This window comes from Engystomops pustulosus, chromosome 1, assembly GCF_040894005.1.
Source record: "Engystomops pustulosus chromosome 1, aEngPut4.maternal, whole genome shotgun sequence".
Lineage (NCBI taxonomy): Eukaryota > Metazoa > Chordata > Amphibia > Anura > Leptodactylidae > Engystomops > Engystomops pustulosus.
The window spans coordinates 274,846,056-274,856,784 of record NC_092411.1 but is presented as its reverse complement, the minus strand read 5'-3'; the positions used below and the strand labels follow the sequence as shown (position 1 = coordinate 274,856,784).

Here is a 10,729-nt window from a genome sequence, read left to right as displayed (position 1 = left end):
CGTCTGTCCAACCTTTTGTAACGCATAGGTGGAAAGTCTTGAAAATTCATTCTAAGGGGTCTCCTAATAAAACATGGTGCCCAGCTAAAGGGAGCCAAGTTCCAATCTCTCCTGTGCACCCTGGAGGCACAGCACAAGCAATCTCTCCAAATGTCAACACTTAGAGAGTTTGTCTCAGTTGGACAGGAATGAAATTGCTTGATTGAGACAGAAGAGGTTCAGACAGATTTGTGCCCACTCATTTTATGGGTTAGTTAATAAGTCAGGTAGACCTTCAGCCAAACCCCTGCGTGACTCAAAGGCGTCCACATACAGTACACGGAGTCGATCAAAAACAGCTCAGGCTCCCGGGTCCATAAAACTGAAGATATAGCAGCTGTTTTTTATGATTAGTACAGCTCTCTGTATAACCTACCCCCTCCATCCTCCATCTCCCCTCCACAACCTGCCATCTCCCTGTCGCAACACGTCCGGAACTTCTCACTTCTCTCCCTATCGGATGAGGAAGTGGAACAGTTGGAAGCTTCCTTCTCTTTAGACGAGCTACAACAGGTGATAAAGGATACTGTACAAAAACGATGATGGCACTACTTATTAATCACAAGAAAAAAGGGGTACAGTTCACGTGCTTAGGAGTATATGGGTTCCATACATACGGAGGTATACATCTTCAGTGGTGCTCTAATCCTCTAGTTGAAGGAGAAAGGTCCAATATACAAGAAGTGCGAAAGTGGAAAATCAGGATGGCACTCACCAAGTTGTCGATGTGGCTAAAATTCTTCTTTTATTGCATCAAGTATTAATACTCACAAACATAAGGTGCAAGGGAGGGAGTGGGAGCTGAATGCCCAGAAGAGGGCGACGGCCGTTTCGCGCTGGACTGCGCTTCTTCCGGCCCCAATTGTGAAGTGACTAAAAGCCGTGGGGTTTTTAAGTGCTAACACATGCAATAACCTCGCCTCTATAAGGCGTGTCTTACTGCTCAGTAGTCAGATAATTGGCTAATGGCACCCTAAACTCTGGGAGGCGATCCGCCTACATAGTTACAAACAACTGGGCTTACCTCCATGTGTTAGGTCGCTGCACCTGTCATGTAGTGACGCCTCCTCCACGTTTCTGTGGGTCCCGGTGGGCGCTCAGCCTATTCGTCCAAAGAGAGGACTGAGGCTCCGCCTCTTCCGGAATTCCCCACGTGGGACATGTCACATGACCGGACTATTCGTCTCACTCCCCCTTTTTCTCTCTACCCCGATCATGTGACCCGTTACCTAGGAAACAAGGCACGGCGTCACTACATCGCGGGAGTCGAGGGCTTGTATTGACGCTGTCTGGAACTAGGGAGCAGACCACACGACACATCTAAATAAGGTACGTAGCCCGCAAATTTAGGCGAGTTAGGGTGTGCCATACGCATAGCCTGAAATTCACACCAGTACAAGCAGTTACATTGTAAAACCCTAAAATAACGGCATCTATTAAAAACAATCAGGTGAAAAGACACCTACTATTATCACATTTCACATATCACGCAGTGTAAATCCTCAAATAACTTAGTGTTGCATTTAGACTTTATTCTTCTGACTCTTATCTTACTATGTGAAACCCTATATCATCCGAGAGCAGCACTATCTCTTAGGGGTTATAAAAATACCCCCATATCTATTTTATCATTCAGTCCAATAGGACCCATAGCATTTGATCGGAGGATCCATCTGCTCTCGACCTGTAATAACAATCGTTGTCTGTCCCCTCCTTTTTTCGGAGGTGGGACCACTTCTAGCCCTGCGAACCTAATGGAGTTCACGTCACCCCCATGTTCTTCCCTAATATGTTGGATCAACCGTGGGGCTCCTGTCCCTGATCTTATGGACCCCAAATGTTCTCTCACCCTCAGGTATAGGTTCCGTATGGTTTTACCGATGTAGAACCTACGGCAGTTACAGATCAGGACGTACACCACATAACTTGTTTTGCAGTTAATGAAACTTTTCACATGTACCTTCAAACCACCAAAGGACACCACCTTGCTACTAAGATTGAATGGGCAACATTTACAATGGCCACATTTATAGTTCCCTATGAGTGGGTTGCTCTCAAGCCAGTTACTTTTTTTCTTTGAACTAAAGGCACTATTAATAAGTTCGGACCTAATTGACCTGCCTCTCCGGAAACTGATGAGGGGTCCCCCCTCCGCTATCTCCGCAAGGTCCCTGTCATTCCCTATCAAGTGCCAGTGATAAAGTCCCTGCCAGAAGGGAAAAGCCAGTGCCCTGATGGCTACACTGCGGAAGACTTCACCCCACTTTCTTTGCGTGCACATGTTTCAATCATTACAAAGGAGGGAAAGGACCCCCAACTGTGCTCGACCAATATTCCTTATTAATGTTGATGTAAAGAGCTATGAGAAAATGATTTCTAGCAGGCTGGCTTGCCTCGTGGGCTCCCTGGTCCACCTGGATCACGTGGGATTTATACCCCCCAGAGTGGCAAAGGATAACACACCAAAAATTTTCTCTGATCCACCACGTTTCCAGATCATACACGCCCCCTTATTCACTCACATTTGGGCGAATTGATGATTCTTTGAGGCAACCCTTGCCTGAGATTGGTATAGGCTCAAAAATATTAGCTTGGATTAAAACCCTTTACCATGACCCGCAAGCTCCCTCTATGCCCCGTTTATTATAAGCAATGGCAAGTGTCGGGGGGTGCCCCCTTTCCCAATTTTTTATGGTAATGGAACATCTTTTAATCACCATTCGCTCTCACAAATCCATTAAGGTGGTACAGATTTGTTGACAACAGCTATAAATGTCCTTCTATATATAAGTGACCCCTAATCTTCTCTCCCGGCATTCATGAACACATTTTAGTAATGACTGAGCCATTGTTTCCCATGTATGTTTCCACATTTCAGTTGTTTTCCACTGATCCTTGGTCTGTCCTATTTTAATAATAATAATTTTTTTCACGTTTGCAGAACCAGAGGATTCGCCTGCTAATAAATGCAATCCCGTCCATAAGCCTGATGAACAAATGCCGAATCTTATGGACGCGGAGAAACGGATGCAGATACAGTACTGCCTCAAAATGGACTAAAAACAGTCTGTATGTTATCCTTGGATTTCACGGATAGAGAACTACAGGAAAACTGATGTGAGAATTAGCTCTTAATCCGTCCCGGACAAGATCCAACATTATGCAAACGCAACAACACTTTGCCAAATTTTCCTGGTGTAAACTGAAACAACAAATAACGAAGGTACAAAGACAGGTCGGTCTAACGTTGTACTTTTCTTTTAGACAATGTATATAAATCTGCTCCGTTGTTTGAGAGCCGGTGGCCTAAGTTTGCAAGCAATTGGTTAAATAATTCCATCCATACACACACAGGGGTTAGTTCAACCAGCTCACCACTTTCTCTAAGAACAGGGATTAAGATGTAATGAAGGGACTGATATGCGTCTTTGAAGTTTGTTGACCTCACCAGTTGTCAGAGATTATGTGCTAAAAATCATCACACGGCATGACATAAGCTTGGATCAGCAGGTTACAGCACCTGGGGAGAGAGTTTGGGGGCATTTACCACTATGCTGATTTTATAACTACCTTTAACAGCATTCTGAATCATTTCAGTATTTTATATAAGTTTATTTCACATTACCTGGCTCCCTGCCATCAGCGTGTGGTGAGTCCCAGGGGGAATCTGCAGCTTGTGAGTTCTGACAAAGTACCTGGGGAGAGAGTTTGGGGGCAGTTAGAAACATTTGGGGGGACATTTCATCATATGATAGTAACTTTTATCTGGTAACAGGTTCCAATAGCCTACACTATGCTGAATTTATAAATACCTTTGACAGCCTGCTGAATCATTTCAGTTTTTATATAAGTTTATTTCACATTACCTGGCTCCCTGCCAGCAGCGTGTGGTGAGTCCCAGGGGGAAGCTTCAGCTTGTAAATGCTGACAAAGCACCTGTGGAAAGAGTTTGGGGACAGTTAGATACATTTGGGGGGACATTAATGATATGATAGTAACTTTTATCTGGTGACAGGTTCCAAAAGCCTACACTATGCTGATTTTATAAATACCTTTGACAGAATTCTGAATCATTTCAGTATTTTATATAAGTTTATTTCACATTACCTGGCTCCCTGCCAGCACCGTGTGGTGAGTCCCGGGGGAAAAGCTACAGCTTGTGAGGGCTGACAAAGGCATTTATAAAATCAGCATAGCATAGGCTATTGGAACCTGTCACCAGCTAAAAATGGCACTCCTGCTGACAGGTTCCCTTTAAAGAACCGCTAGTTTAGAAAGTCTGTCCTTCCTGCAATGACCTCGAGTTCAAGTAATTCAACACTTCATTAAAGAAGGAGGAAATGATAAAAGTTTGAACTTTTGGACCTCACAAGGTCATGGAGATAAGGCCAAACATCTCAGTAATATCAATCAATACAACCATTATTACATTATCTCCTAATAGTTGTGACTTAAGTTTAGATCAGCGGTTTCGGAGTTCACTGGGTCCGTTTATAAGGTCTGGTTTTGATGATCTCTCCGTTATCACGTTAACCTGAATTGACTTGCTAAAGTACAATGTGTATTCAGTATAACTACTTGTTGCTGTGCCATGGTGTATCATTTGTAACATTAAACCTCCACAACTTCCCCTTTGTAGCAGAAGTCCGCATTCATTTTCCCCAGAACTATCCCCCTTTATAGACACCTTGAAGCTTGACCCTGACACATATCCATAAAACTTAACCCCTTAATGACCAGACCTGGAAAGTCTCACATACAAGACATTTTTAGCAAATTTTTGGATGTGTTGGTTTAAGGAACTTCTTTTTTTTTTTTTCCGGGCTACCATAAACATTTTTTGTGACACGGGGCTAGATAAAAATTAATAAATGTTAAAGGATTTTTTTTTCATTTTTAAAAACAAAAAGTGGGAAAATAATTTTTCAATCTTTTGTTGTTTTCTTACATGTTTTACCCCAGTTACAGAGGAAAATGACCCTCTGTAGGGAGCAAATGTCAGGGGCAGAGCTGTACTGGGTCTGATCCAGAACCAGCAGCTCATTTTAACTCTTTCAGAGCTGACCATCACATGACTGGTGGGTAATGCTGGCTCAGCTATGAAGTAGCGCTATGCAATGAGGAAAGGAAAAGCAGTAATAAACTGCTTCTGGTAATCCTCTGGGCAGTGGTGGTGAACCTATAGCATGGTTAGTAGAGGTGGCCTATGGCAGCCCAGACAGTCACCCCATCACTGAGTTTGACAGACGGGTTGAGTGACTCAAGGCCTCCCCCTGCAGTCCTAGGTAGCCCAGGATGTTCTGCATTATTTGCTATATTAAAGGGAACCTGTCAGCCCAACCTCCATTTTTCACCAAGCACATGTTTGATATGCCCATACCATGACAATAGCATAGTTTCATTTGTCATGTTTGTGAGTAGTATATGTACGCTATATAGGTGGAGATTTAACATACACCAGTGTGGCCAGCGAGCAAACCTACGCCAGGTCAGACCGGTGTAATATTATCACACCTTCCTCCTTAGATATGGCATGGGAATATCTAATCAACATCCCAAGCCAATGTCTGCCGGCTCTGATGACCCGACCACGTTCCCGTGTTCACTACCCTTATGGTGTTGAATTGTAAGGTCATACTGCTGTAGGGCTGGACTCCATCTCAGCAGCTTCCCGTTGTCCCCAGACACCCGCTGGAGCCAACTGAGAGGGTTGTGGTCAGTCACCAAGGCATTCCTTCTCTATGGTGGTGTAGGCCACCTCCCTTGGCAAGAGCTTCCTGCTTAGGTATAGTATGGGTTGCTCATCTCTCACTTGGCTAAGTACAGCACCCAAGCTGTAGGTGCTGGCATCGCTCTGGACTACAAACTAGAGGCTGAAATCTGGGCTCTGCAAGACTGTTAAAGGAAACCTACCACTTGAAGTGGCAGGTTTAAGAAGAAAACACCAAGCACCAGCTCAGGGTGAGATCATGGTGAGCTGGTGCCGGAGCTTATCTTTGTTAGTGTTTTAAACCGCGGTATCGCGGTTTAAAACACTTTTTAAACTTTATAGCCGGCGCAGGGAGATACGTGCTCGGCACTTACCGTGCACGCGGCTCTCATTCACTTCCTATGTAGCCGCGCGCATGGTAAGCGCCGAGCGCGTGCCTCCCTGCGCCGGCTATACAGTTTAAAAAGTGTTTTAAACCGCGATACCGCGGTTTAAAACACTAACAAAGATAAGCTCCGGCACCAGCTCACCATGAGCTGGTGCTCGGTATTTCCATCTTAAACCTGACACTTCAAGTGGTAGGTTTCCTTTAAGCTAGTCAGAACCGATATGGACCGATCACAACCGGCAGACGAGCTGACTACCTGTGGTAGATTCTTGACCAGGTAATTGGGGACGAATTTACCTGCTTCTTTGTTTTGGGGATGGGACAATTTGCAATGGCATCTACTTTCCCTGGCTCTAGCTTAAAGGGGTATTCCAGGAATCAGCATAATTCATATACAAGTGGGCACTCAAAATATAAGCTAATGTGTAATTAGTTCTTATTTAAAATTTTGCTCCCGTTAGCAGAAAATGCTGCTGACATAGACTGTAATGAAGAATAAAAATGCTACTGGCCCTTTAATCAGTCCGTTAATTTCCTCCGCGCGGTCCGTTGCAGAGCATGGGCAGGTCATGTGATCACCACTTTTTTGGCTGTAGTTGGTTGGTTGCAGTGCATCCAGTATGGCCGGTCTTGTGGTGATGGCAGTTACACAGCATTACTATGGTAACAGAGTAAGAAAACCTGTTACATCATCACTGGGGGCAGAGCATAAGAGGTAGGAGGAGTTACTGAGAACTAAAGGATCATGGGACTTGTACTTTCCAGTGGCAGCCATCTTGGTGATAACTCCACCTACTTTAGAGAGGCCATAAATTTTGTAAATCATAAAATCAAACTATTTAAGCTCCGTTTTGTGACTAATGACATTGAGTATTGTTGTATTCATTTATTTATATCATCATGGGTTTTTGTGTCAGACGTTCATATTCCCAGAATACCCCTTTAAGTGTCCCCCAACTACCAGGTGTCCCAGGCTTGATGGCCAGACCTGCTTCATAAAGGAGCTTGACACTGTTACAGGTGTGTCAGGTGTTCCTCCCAAGTCTGGTTGAACATTGCAATATCGTCCTGGTATGCAACAGCAAACCCTTCAGACTTACCCAGCAGTTTGTTCACCAAGCGCTGGGAAGTGGTGGGGCATTATTCATACCAAAGGGCATTACTTTAAACTCATAGTCCAAAAGAGCTGATGAAGGCAGACCTTTCCAGCGCAATGTTGTCATGGAAATCTGCCTATACCCATTACTCAAATCCATGATGGTGATGTATCTTATATACTATTTTTTTTTTTACATTTTACATTTTCTGAATAAGTCATCTGCTTTACTATTGTTATTTATTTATTATGATTTTTTTTTGATTATGATTTGTCCTTATTTTTTTTTTAAATACAGGCGGTCCCCTACTTAAGGACACCCGACTTACAGACAACCCATAGTTACAGACAGACCCCTCTGACCTCTGGTGAAGTCTCTGAATGCTTTCCTATAGTCCCAGACTGCAATGATCAGCTGTAAGGTGTCTGTAATGAAGCTTTATTGATAATCCTTGGTCCCATTACTGCAAAAAATGTTTAAACTCCAATTGTCACTGGGGCCAAACATTTTTTTTGTCTAGATCTACAATTATAAAATATACAGTTTTGACTTACATACAAATTCAAATTAAGAACTGTCTGTATCTATTTTTTTTTAAATATCTCATTTGTTCACCCCTTTTTTTTTTACTTGGCATTTATTTTTGAATTTTTTCTGAAACCGTTTCTAAATCTTTTCTTTGCTAAATCTTTAGAAAAGAAAGAAAAAGAAATCTTTTCTAAATAAATTTCTTTTCAACTTCGTGAGCACCAATCTTTCATCACTTTGGTGAATTAGCAGTGAACTACATGTCACACTTTGATTTGTGATTAGGGGCTGTTTTACGCTGTTAATTAACCCCTCACGCTGCTGAATAAAGCCTCGCATGAATAGAGCGATACCTTTGTACTTTGGGTGAGAGGTGAGCGTAATGTCTACCGTCATGTGAGTGGTGACTTCACCTGAGGTGTCACTGATGTTTTGGGTTGTAAACAAGGTGAGGCCTCCAGTGGTGACAGACAGCTTGAAGGCCATACATTCCTCACCCATTCACAATCTATGTCATATGTATATCATAAAGTACAGCAATAAACAAGATGGCTAGACAGTACTATCAGTCACACATTGTAAAGCAGATAGTGATCGCTTTATAGAAACTCTAGGGGAGATATATCATCAAGTTTCTGAGGTAAAACTGGTCTAGTTGCCCATGGAAACCAATCAGAGCTCAGCTTTCATTTTATAAACAGCTGTGGGGAAATGAAAGCTGAGCTCTGATTGGTTACATGGGGCAACTAGAACAGTTCTGCTCTAAGAGACTTATGATTAATTTCCCCCTCTGGCTCTTGGGCTCCAAACAAAGTGGGCACATCCATCATGAATATCCCCATCTATTATTTCTTTATGTGACAGCTCCTTTGCCCATTGACCTATTTTGCCACCTTTTTTTGCCTTCCATTGTCTTTAATTTGGCCGGTTTATTCCGACATTCAGGGGCAATAAATTTGAAAATTGTTAATGTCATTTTTTTTTAACTGTCATGTATAGTTTCCTGACTTAAGGACACCCGACTTACAGATGGCCCCTAGTTACAGACGGCACCCTAGTTACAGATGACCCAGACTTACAGACGGCCCCCTTGTTACAGACAACCCAGACTTACAGAGTGCTCCTAGTTACAGACGGCCCCCTAGTTACAGACGAACTAGACCTCAAGTTACAGACGGTCTTCTCTGACCCCTCTGAAGCTCTCTGGATGTTACTTTAGTCCTTGGCTGCAATGATCAGCTGTAAGGTGTCTGTAACGAAGTTTTATTGCTAATCCTTGTTCCCATGACCGCACAAAATTTTGAAAATCCAATCGTCAGAGGGACATGAAAATTATGTGTCTGGAGCTACAATTATAAAATATACCAGTTCCGAATTAAAAACAAATTTAAAGGCCCAAATAGCCTTTCTAACCCCCTTGCACACTGGGAAACGGGCTCCGTTATGGGATCAGATTGTGCAACCTCAAGGCACCTCCTGCTGAACTTTTTCGTTACCAGCAGATACGCCATTTTCTCCAGTCTCTGCGGGGATCCTGGGAATTATTTCCCACTCCATCGGCGATGGAATTAGCTTGTTTACATTCCCCTTTCTCTAGGGGCATTATTTTTTCTCTATATATGGCCCCATTGAAGGCTGCTCCGTGTCTTTCTTACATGGAGGCTTGGGATAAGGAGATTGGAAAGGAATTAGAGGCCAAGATTTGGTCGGATATCTTCTCCCACTTTGCCTCAACCTCAATTAATGTCTTGCTGGTTGAGGTAGGCTATAAAACGCTGCTACACTGGTATCTAACACCTCAAAGGTTGCATAAAATGTACCCCGCTTCTGCACCTAATTCCTTTAGGGGTTGCCGTCAAGAGGGTTCAGCAATGCAAATATGGTGTAAATGCACAAAGATTTTGGATTAGGGTCCACCAATTTATATTTTCCCTTTCGGGTGTGAACATACGTAAGACGCCGGAGAAGGCCCTGCTGCATATCTTCTCATTTCAGGCCCCCAAGCATAATAAATGACTTATAAAGTAGTAATATAATATAATGTATATTTTCTTGGCGGCCAAGATTACAATTGCTAGACACTGGATATCCCCACACATTGGTGCACGTTTACTTACAGGGTCACCGGAGTTCACAGAAAGTGCATTGCCCTTCTTTAATGCGCTGTGCCGCGATTCTTCCTGGTGCACTTCTTCCTGGTGCATGTAAGTGCTTGGGCTTGTGATACAATTTAAAAGTTTAAACTCTTTCTAACCCTTGTCTTTCCTTTCCCGTATCTGTGTATAAACAAACAAGTTTAAGATTATTTTCACAACTAGTTGAGATTTCCATCAGATGGATCCAGGTATGCGGAGAAGAGTTCAGAATTGGAGACATCCAGATGCGATGTCATATAGGAGCTCGACTGGCCCGACTCTCTTCTAGGGTTAGGGGTCGTGGACTGGACATTAGTTTTATCAGTGTGTTTTTCCCTTTTAATACATATTATACTTGTTTATATATAAGCACGGGTGTTCTATGGCTACATGCTTGGGATGCGCCATTTTTGGAATATTTGTTATGTATCTTAACTATGATGTGTAACTTTTTTTATAGTGATGATTTGCAATAAACCCTTTTAAAAGAGAAAAACAAATGTAAAGAACCTATCTTGTACGTAACATAGTGTATACCAAACTGAGGGGCTCTTCGGGGGTGTTAGCTTCACAAGCTGTTACACTGTCTCATCCTCCCCTCTGCTCCCTCAGCACTTCCCTCTCCCTCATGTAATCTTAGGGCAGAAGAGGAGATTTCAGAACATAGTGGGAGTGTGGAGTGCTCATGCACCGTGTAACAGCCTGTGGAGCTGCAGAATGGAGAAGCTTTGGTAACACCCCTTCTGGCTCATTAGCATAGTTTCAAAAGTTGTTTTTAGAAAGAGGAAAGCCATGGATATCTACCGTATATACTCATGTATAAGTCAAGTTT

The 10,729-nt window shown here is 43.0% G+C and overlaps 1 protein-coding gene and 1 long non-coding RNA gene across 2 annotated transcripts in view; one reads left to right on the top strand and one right to left on the bottom strand.

Annotated features, from left to right (window-relative positions):
• Nucleotides 1–2,122: 2,122 nt before the first annotated feature.
• LOC140081565 (uncharacterized) lies at nt 2,123–6,809 on the bottom strand. Its single transcript, XR_011849921.1, has 4 exons — nt 6,650–6,809; nt 3,906–3,975; nt 3,665–3,734; nt 2,123–3,559 (listed from the first exon to the last, which is right to left on the bottom strand). It is a non-coding gene; the product is annotated as an uncharacterized lncRNA (long non-coding RNA).
• Nucleotides 6,810–6,834: 25 nt separating this feature from the next.
• The window catches only part of ST3GAL5 (ST3 beta-galactoside alpha-2,3-sialyltransferase 5), a 65,262-nt gene continuing 61,367 nt past the window's right edge, over nt 6,835–10,729 (top strand). Inside the window, exon 1 of the mRNA XM_072126251.1 lies at nt 6,835–6,852. The gene's annotated coding sequence lies outside the window, so the exon portion shown is untranslated. The remainder of the gene's footprint in view (nt 6,853–10,729) is intronic.